The following is an 11,041-nucleotide window of genomic DNA, read 5'->3' as shown; positions in this document are numbered from 1 at the left end:
TAACATTTTACAGATTCTGCAAGGTGTATGTGAACTTTTGACTTTAACTGTATATTACTATATTTACTACTATTATTTAATGGATTTGAGCTGACATTAACTAACAAAGAAAAGTTAATTAATTTATTAATTAACATGAACAAATTAGAATAAATATTGTAACAAATGCATTGCTAATTATTAATGCATTAACAAATGTTAACTACTGAGACCTTATCATAAAGTGTTAATTTAATATAATATAATATTAGTTCTGATGTTTCATTTGTTTTTTATTTGTTTGTTTTTAACTGCATTTAATCGATTTTTTTTAGTTGTTTGGATTTCAATGAAACAACCTACATTATGAAATGTTTGTCTCTGTTGCTCTAGAAACCCCACAATTCATTTTCCATAATTGCATTGTACTTACAAATGAGTCACATGCCAGTAACTGACAATGAGGATCAGCTCTACATGCACTGCTATTTATATTCACAGTAATAAACAAGCTTAATAAAACCATTAAGGTGTCATTCATCTCCAGAGCTGCGGTGCTCTTCTTGTGTGTTGCTAAGGAATATCCTTCCCTTGGTAACAAAAACTAACATGATAACGCGATGAGAAAAAAATCAATTCCTTGAAATTGAAATTGTGCTGCAGCGCAGTTCTCACTCTGACTCACAGCACTTCAGCAGTGACACGGCATGCCCGAGACAATGATCTTATTTCTGCATGTATGGGGTCACATATAGTACACTCTGCTCTTAAATGTGACAAAATGCCCCATACTGACTAAATAAACTGCATATACACTACTGTTCAAAAATGATGGATCGGGTAATGTTTTTGAAAAAAAAAGCCTCTTATGCTTAGAGTTGCATTTAGTTGAACAAACATGAAATAAAAACAGCAATATTGTGAAATATTATATTTTATATATTATATTTTGTTGACTTGTGTAGTTACATTATCCCAAATGTTTCTAAGAATGTTTAAATCTTGAGAAATAAGCTATTTAACTAGTGTAACGGACCACGTCACCCGCCAATGACGTCATACACTCTCGATTTCTGTTTTTATTTTGTCGAAAACATGGAAACACCAAATACGCTTTAATATGTTATGTGTATTATTAGACAGGTTGACTTGTGTGTGTGGGGATGAAAACTACAACTCCCATAATTCTACACTTAATCACGGCATCATCAAACTACGCCTTTGTTTCTTTGTTTGTTTTGAACGTGCGCCCTCTAGCGGCAAAAATTACATGTGCTTTTTAATATTTTGGGCAAAACCATGACGCATTATTTCAGGATTTATTATTTTGTTATTTAACATTATTTCAGGAACAGCATTTACTTAAAATATAATCTTTTGCTATATTATACAAGTATTTACTGCCACTTTTAATTTAAGAGTTTAATACTTGCTAAATAAAAGTATTAATTTATTTAAAAAAAAATCTTACTGACCCCAAACTTGTGAACGGTAGTGTATATTTGTCATGATAAAACACATAATAATGATAATAATAATAATAATAATAATAATAATAATAATTCTTCTTATTATTATTATCATCAACTCTTTTTTAAGATTTTGAATCTTTTTAATAAGACTTATTATAATTATTATTATTAAAACTGCCTGACTCAAAACTTGTAAACGATAGTGTACATTTGCCATGATAAAACAGGTAATAATAAAAATAATATTATTAATAATAATATATTTATTATTATTATTATTAACTCTGATTTTTAAAATTATTTAAGACCACTTTTAAATCAATACTTTTAGCAATACTAATTATATTGTTATTGTTATAAACTAGGATTTTTAAGATTATTTAAGCCCACTTTAGAATCAACACTTTTAACAGCACTTATTATTATTATTATTAACTTATTAACCCTAAAGCTGTGAACGTTAGTGTTTATTTGTCATAAAACACCTAATAATAATAATAAGTATAATAATACTAATATTTATATTATTATAATAATTGTTATAGATTTTTTAAATTATTTAAGCCCACTTGTGAATCAATACTTTTAACAACACTAATTATTATTATTACTGTTATTATTATTATTAAAACTTACTGACCCCAAACTTGTCAATGTTAATGTCTATCTCTCATGATAAATCACCTAATAATAATAATAATAATAATAATAATAATAATAATTATTATTATTATTATTATTATCAACTTAAATTTAAAATACCTAATAATAATATCATCAACCAAGATTATTTTTGAATCAATACTTTTAACAACTAATTATTATTATTATTATTACTATTATTATTATTATTATTATTATTTCAAAAGTGGATTCAAATCATCACTGTTTCAGTAGACTGTAAAATTTAGAGAATGCTCTTCTATGGTATTGCTGACATAATATGTGTATAATGTACATATGTGAAAACAGTTAAAGAAAGAAATGTACTGTTATATCTCTAAATCCTGAAAACAAATTTAAATTCTCAGAGTAAATGGAATAAAAAATGGTTAACTTTCAAAGATAGCTTAACCCCCTGTTTTGCCTGACATTGTCCTGTCTCTGAACCGGAGAGGACGAGGATAAAGTGTGAATTTAAAAAGTGTGCTGTTGGATGTTTTGCTTCTGCATTCTGCTCCACTAAGGCTAAAAGCCCTCTGTGGATCAGAGCCCGGAGAGGACGAAGCCTTGACCACCGGAGCATGACAGCCATAGAGGCCTGTCTGACTTAAGGGCACCTTCAGAAAGATGGCACTTTGTGCTGTGTCAGGATCAGGAGGTTGGCAGGCGGCTCAGCCGTTGGAAGGTAACGCCCATTCAACCATCTCAGCTCATTAAAGCCACTTATTTTCTTGAAAGATGAGTGAATAAATCACGCCGTGCAAGGGTGCCAACTTCTACTTGTTAATCAAGGGATGGTTGACATAAATACCAGTGACCCGGACATTGTGCTTTTAGAAGCCCTGTATTCATAGAAGCAGGACGAGAAATATTTTTCTTATACAATCAATTATTTATCATCAATATATTGTGTTTATTTTTTAAAATTTTTACATTATATTCTAATACAAATGTATGGCATGATGCTGAACAAATAAATAAATCATTAATAAAACATTATTAAACCCATAGATATGAGTATCATTAAGTTTCTTGGCTCATCTGCATGTTTCTCTTTCCTACACCTCCACATTACGCAGGTCCCTTCATCACAATATGCCTCGTGTTCACAGTCAGACGTGTATGTTATACGTGCTATGAGGGCTATTTCAAGCACAAGAGGGAAACAAAAGCCATTAAGAAAGACAGTGAGCAGTAACACAATAACTCTTAAAGATATTAATATATGAGATCCTATTGTCCCAGATGAGTCAAATTGAAGTAGGTTAATTTTTACATAAGACTAGTCATTCCATAATATGTCTAGGGTTCAATTGGGGTAAAACTTTTATAAATTATAAATACTAATAAATATTGTGCACAAAATTACAACCTATAACAACCTATAATTGGTTATCCTAACAGGAGTAGAAGGGAAATTTTTAAGAATATTTCATAAATTAATTCTATTCTGAAGCACAGTAACTTAAATGAGATATTTAAAAAAGACCTCTGATCAAAATTAGAGGACACTTCCAGATACCTCTGAGTTATTGGTGTTAATCTGGCACCTGGTGCTAATTTCCTTAATTATATGACAAGCCCTATTTAACTAGCAGCATTCCTCCCATTTTCGCTGAGATTGCAAGATAGCGGACTGCAAAGGGTGACTGAAACTGAAACTGAAACAGGAGATTGTCCAGATGAAGGCCAAAGGGACTTTCAGCAATTGCAAGAGAAGCTGGTCGTTTAGAGGGGTCCTATTATGCTTTTTCACTTTTTGAATTTTAATCAGTGTGTGGTGTGTATGTTTGGGCATTAAAAAACATCTACAAAGTTACAAATCTTAAAGTCCACTCCAAAGGGAGATATTTAGTTAAAAAATTCCTTTTTAAGAACTACAACAAATGGCTCCTTTGGACTACAGTGTTTGTTTTCTGGATGCTATGATGGCACAATGCGGTCCATATAGAAAATCCCACCTATAGAAATTCAAATCATTGGCGGTGGGGGACTCGCCTAACTTTAGCGATGTAGTAGTGTTGTCACGGTACCAAAATTTCAGTATTCGGTACCAATACCATTGAAAATCCACGGTTCTCGGTACCAATTTCGGTACCAATGCAAAACACAATAGCATATTAATTGAGCAACACACAATTTTTTATTAATAAAGTTGAACAAAAATAAAATGTACAAAAAAAAAACAAAAAAACAGTGCCATTCTTTATACTTACATAAAATTTTGTTAACATTTTTTCCACAGGTTAAAAATATTTCAAGGATTGTAAACATTTTAGTAATTAAATAACATCTAAATAAATTACAGGAATAAAAAATGTAAACAAGTTTCACCCAAAAGTTTTTGTCATATTTCTGCTTCTGCTGAAAAACATCTGTACTGTTGTCTGTTTTGGAGTTCGCTGGGGTCTTTCATGATCTTCCTCAATCTGCAGCTGTAAAAAGAAAATATAATATACTTAAGTAAAGCAGTGGGCTAAGTCTGACCAGATGCGACATTAGATCATTGACACCAGCAAAAATATTAGCCTGGGTGTCCCCATACTGCCTTGCGCAGCGCGATTTTATTCACGCTTCTAGTCAGTCTGGAAACCATGGACCTAATTTTCACCTAAGATAGGGAACCAATCACAGAACGGGGAGGGAGCAGCAAGACGATGACGCCTTCTATGCGACTCACCGAAGGATCCAGCATAGCAGCAGACGCAAAGTTATCTTTCGTGTCTGTCACTGGACGCGAGCGGCGCGACCCGACGCGACAATTATTACATTAGAACGCAAGTTTATTTTGAAAAAAGAGCAACTTTTGGCGTTCGCTCTACATACGTCATCCGGTATAATTGAAACGATTGGCTATGAGCTACGCACAGCGCATTTGATAGACATTCGTATCGCCCAATAAACGGCTCTGGGCATTCGTAAACCACGCCTCAAATACGAGAAAATGAACATGTGGTTCCCAGACCACGAATCATGACGAAGTCATAACGTGGTCTGGTGATAGCCAGGCTACAAAAATATATGAATTTTCAGTAAATAACAAACCTCAGCTGTTATAATAAATTTAGATAAGATTACATATATTAAGACAAGTGTCTATCACAGATGAAAACTGCAGTATTAAAAACACTTTACAATTTTCATTTATTAGATAACATTGCCTAACAATAAACAGTAGTTATATGGCAATTATTATTCGTGAGGTTAAGCTAATTTCAACATTTACTAATGCATAAAATCATGTTAATCTGTTAAACATGAACAAACATGAATTAATGTTGTAAAAATATATTGTTCACTTACTCTAAGTTTATATTAGATGATGCATGAATTTGATCTTATTGTAAAGTATTACCAAACTAAACAGGGGATAAAACGTGTTTTATTTGATTGTACTTTTATTTAATCCAAACTGCATTCATATTTATTATTAAAAAGCTTTTTAAACCTGCTAGAGTTATCCAGCCAAGAATAAGTCTAGAACGTTTTCTGACAGACTGATATTAAGGACATAAACATTGTTAACGACACATTTGTTCTTTCTCTAACACATATATTTTGGATACACAAGTCATTTGTGTAAAAAATAGTAAATACATCATGTCCTTATTTTTTTACTCTAACAAATGTTATAGGAGCGTTGTTTCAGATTCATTAAGGCCAGCATATTAGCGTTAGCCGCGCTTATGCTAACGATTCACTACACAAACGGTGATGTTTATTTCAGTCTGACATTCAAATTAAAATATGCAGTAATGTTCGTGACAGAAGCTCTAAATATGAAATTAAAATGAAACTTACCTTGCTTGAACTCTTTCATTTGATCGCGGAGTCGGTCTTTGAGGTGTTTGTCCTTTCGAGAGAACCTAGACGACATCTTTGCAAATAGTTTTTTGATGATCTATGATGTTCGCTTTGTTCAGCCGCAAATCCAAAATATTTGGAGTAAGTCTGGCTCTTGTTTGTCAACAAGTGGATTCAGAGCCGCGGCATCAGCAGCACCACAGGTGCTTTAATGAAGAGAGCGCAACTGCGCAGTGCGTATGTGCGCACCTTTTGTATAGCGTATCAAGAACCGGGTTGACCGGATAGTCGGTACCACCGGTACTTAAGAAAACCAGGTACCGTAACGTTTTAATTTTTTTAGTACCGACTTGGTACCGAAGTACCGGGACTTTTGACAACACTACGATGTAGCATGGACAGCCGCTTCTGGAATGCTTCAGTGAGCTGCCTATAAACGCAAGCATTGACTAAAGTGTCCGCGCACTGCACCGGTAGCTGTGCTGGAGCTGAGCCGTTGACGTGTTCTGTACAGAGGGTCGAAACACATGCGGAGCCGCAGCTGATGCAAACACAAGCATTGACTAGAGTGATGATCATCAGTGGCCGCGTAGTGTGTGGTAAGAGATTTATTCATCATACAGTGTAGATAGCTTCACTAGCCTTATGCTGGAGCTGGTTTCGGGCATGTAAATAATTTAATAAATTAGCACAATAATGATAATATCATGTATTGGCGATCTCAAAGGTTGACGATAGGACCAACACTACTGTTGCGTATTATTTACTCACCCTCCATGCATCCTAGGTGTATATGTCTTCCTTCTTTTCGACAAATGCAATCAGAGTTATATTAAAAATAATCCTGGCTCTCCCAAGCTTTAGATCAACATCGATTGAAGTGTTTCTCTCCATCAGTCCAAAACAAGTTAATCCATAATAAAAAGTGCCTCACATGGCTCCGAGGGGGTCACTTAAAGCCTCTTTTAGCGATCTGATGAGTTTTGGTAAGAAAAATATCCATATTTTAAGTAAGAATCACTTTAATCTAGCTTGCGCATTTGCACACGGCACTTGCTGCTTTGGGAAGGGGCTGAAACGCCATCTAAGCTGTTCGCCAATTGCAATGCCGTGGGACTGCTAACCAATCACAACACATTTTGTTTTTCAGAAGGCGGACCTTCAACAGACCCGGAACTAATAGAGCCATTTGTGCCAGCCTGGGGAGAAAGCTATTATTGTAATGTAAATTATGTGAAAAATAGCACGTTTTTCGACCCACCAAACATGAGAGCATGCTCTAGTGCAGCCACAAAACTAAATGAAGACTTTGTAAAAGAGCATAATAGGACCCCTTAAAAGTCTGTGATTTTTCAAATATTGCAGGTTTACAATGACACTAATTAATTCAAGTCCCTTCAAAAAAGCCGGTCTCCCACGTAAGAGAAATGCAAGAGAAGACAGGATAATACAGAGACTCTCAATGGGGAATCGGTTCAACACTACAGCTGGAATTGCTTGCCAGTTCAGTGCTGAACAGGGTAAGGATTTGTCTTGGCATGTTTAAAAGAAGTAACATCTCATCAGCAGAAAGAATCAAAAGTCTAAGATCACATTTGCTGAAGAGCATGTTGTATGGCGAGAGGAGAAATTTAAAAAAGTTCACTTTAGTGATGAGAGCAGGTTTAATTTATTTGAGTCTGATGGTAAACATTTAGTTTGGCATCAAAATGAAGAAAGACTGAAGCCCAAGTGTGTGAAGAAGTCAGTAAAAGGTAGAGGAGGAAGCGTCATGGTTTGGGGGATGTTTTCTGCAGCAAAAGGTTCTGCAGGAATCTTGGGTGAATGCAAATGTTTAGAAGCTCCTTCAGCAACATGCAGTTCTCTCCCTGCAAGCACCTCCCAATCAGCCTGCAATTTTCATCCAAGACAATGCCCCGTGAAGCTAAGAACACTGAAACAATGAAATGGCCAGTCCGGAGTCCTGATCTAAACCCAATTGAGAATCTCTGGCGATAATGTTATGGCTAAGAAACCCACTACAGTTACCGAACTATGAGAGAGTGGAAGAAGAGTGGACCAAGATCACACCAGCACAGTTTTAGAAACTAGTGATGCAGCCAGAGATGTCCTGAAGTCATTCAAAGCAAGAGCCTCTACATTTCCTACTAATTTCTGACAGCTGTAACCCTCCAGAATTTGAGTTGTAATCTTCTTTTGTGCAACAGCGGTTACTGTTTTCTAATTTTAATCACTGTGTTTTCCACAAAATAAAGGTTTTTGTTGAAATGCCTTGGATATTTTGTCAAACATGTTAGTAGAATAGTGGTATACCAACAGCTAATACTCCTTCAAATTTTGAGCGATGAAGATTAACAATATTTAAGAAAAATCAAGTATTTGTTTTCTAATCTTGATCTCTACAATGCGTGTGCGTGTGTGTGTGTGTGTGTGTGTGTGTGTGTGTGTGTGTGTGTGTGTGTCTCATATTTTTCCTTATTCAGTAATGAATGTTTTTGCAGTATTACACAGGTATTTTCACATCCACTACAAATCCACATTGTCTTGTCAACTATCAATAAAACTACCTATAAATATATGCTTTTTTCTTCAGTCCTTTTTTTTATATTGATGCATCGCTATGATGTGCAGTGGCACGTGAAACACTTTATGACATGTGTATGTGTGTCTGGTCACTGTGTTGTGTGTGCCCACTGACAGCACTGTATTGGGTCTTGATATAAAACATGATTACTCACTGACTGCATTTTCATATTACTCAGACGCAGCGGAAAAATCATCAGAATATCAATGAAGTCAGAGTCCTACAACCCCACGCCAGCCACAATGCGCACCACGAGCCATTACATGCTCACACAGAAACGTCCATTTATTTGAAGGAACGGAAAGGACTCTTTCATCTGAAAGTGTTACCTCAGAGGCATGCCCTCCCGTTCATAAAAAAAGGCATGCGGTGAATTTTGATGCCTTGAGGAACTGCTCATCAGCTCCAAGTTTATTTCCCTCTGACACGATAATGGTGCTTTATTGTTGCATTGTAAACTTTTCATAGAGACCTTAGCACTTATCTTGCATCTGATGACTCTACACAAAATTACTTTGCGGTGTAGACACAGTACCTAAATCTAGAGTCAGGATATTAGCTGCTGGTGAGCCGCTGACAGATCTGGGGGACCGTGCGTTTGATATATCATTTCTGCAAAAACCTTCAGGTGAAGCTGTGCCTTGATGAGTCATCATATAAATAAAGAATAGAGAAAGAACGAGGGAGAGGGATAGAAAGAGAAAGAGGGCAAACAGCAGGGACCGTGAACATATGGAAAAGATGACTTTCAGATTCTGGGTTCAATACGAGTTACGCTCAATCAGCAGCATTTGCGGCATAATGTTCCCTTGTAACGCAAGGTCACGATGAAGCACTTACAATGGAAGCAAATGGGGCCAATTTATGGATAATTTAACAGCAGAAATGTGAAGCATATAATTTTGAAAAAGCACTTACATTAATTCATCTGTTAAAACTTGTGTATTATTTGAGCTGCAAAGCTGTTTTCACGGCCATTTTAGTGTTATAGTCATTGTGTTGTCATGGCAACAAAGTCATAAATTGGATAGAACTACACGGAAAAAGTTAGTCATCAATTTGTTTTCCACACTAAAAACATAACATATTTGTTTACATCTTGTGTCTATACTATAGACATAAAGGGATGAAAAAAATGAAATGGACGGAAAATTTAAATAATCGGAACGTTGAAAAAGTATCGGGTACGGTTTGGGCAGAGCTATAGGAGATAACTGACTACATGTAATCTGGATTATGTGAATTAAGTACTTGTAATTAGATTAAATTACATTTTAAAATAATCATAATCAGACTACAGTTACTTTTTTATGGATAACATGATTACATATTATAACATGATTACAATAGCAAAAATCTATTAATAATTTATTGATTCTCACAAGTGCTCTTTTTCATCTTCTAAAATAGCCTACTGCTTTTATACACTCAGAAAGTCTTCCAGTTTTGAGGACATTCACACAAAGACCAGTCACTTTCTTTAGGTGGATTAACAGCATTTGAACACTGGATTTACAAAAATAATTCCAGGTTTTCAACTACTGATAAGCATTCACTTTTTTAAATTATCACCCAGTTGGTTATTTTACCATTTTACATTACTTTGGAAGGCGTCTGTCTTTCAAACACATTAAAATGCAGAAATTCACCAACTTTTTTGTCATCTGATCCTCTTTCACCTAATATATTTTTATTTAATATACCCCTGAGATATTACAATTATGGTCACAGGTTAACGAATAAAATATTAAATTTTTTCAGTAAGTGTTTTATTTTGATTCATTTTAAGATTACTTGTTTTATTTAACATTTTTATGGTTTAAATTATTATTAGCCTTTCATTAAACTCAAACTAAACATACATTCTTTAAACTAAATATACACAGTTCACACACATTTAATATGTGTAAAAACAAACTTTTATTTTGAATGTGATTCATTGCAATTAATCATTTGACAGCCGTAATTTAAATGCTTTTATGTTCTCTTGTAAAACTTACATTCATTCACAAATTGTTTGTGTTTTCCTGAGAAACTTTGTATTTTTTTTTTTGTATTCTTTGTATTCTTCACAAAACTTTTGAAGTTTTTCGCAAAAGAAGTGCTTTCACTAGCGAACACAAAGTTTCTCAGGGTACACAGTAGTTTTGTGAGAAAACGCCAAGTTTTTTGGGAATGCAATGCTTTTCCGAGAGTACAGAGTTTCTTAGAGGAACACAACATAGGGGAAATGCTAAATTTCTTGGAGGAACGCAATACAAATGTAAAGCAAACCCAAAGGCATTCAAATTTAATGTTGTAACAGTGAATTAAAATGGGCTCCCATGCACTTTCGTTGAAAGACAGATTTTTGCAGGAGGGACAAGTGGAAATGAATTTTTGTTACCATCACTCATTCTATTGACTGAGCTCAACTTCTACTGAACCTTAAATATTTTAACAGGCAAATGTCCACTTCCAAACTCAAATAGCCTTTAAATCAGCAGGTGTGACATCTCAATCAGAAAGTAACCAGACCAACCCTCATCAATCACCACTG

This window comes from Garra rufa, chromosome 21, assembly GCF_049309525.1.
Source record: "Garra rufa chromosome 21, GarRuf1.0, whole genome shotgun sequence".
Lineage (NCBI taxonomy): Eukaryota > Metazoa > Chordata > Actinopteri > Cypriniformes > Cyprinidae > Garra > Garra rufa.
This window is presented reverse-complemented; position numbering follows the sequence as displayed.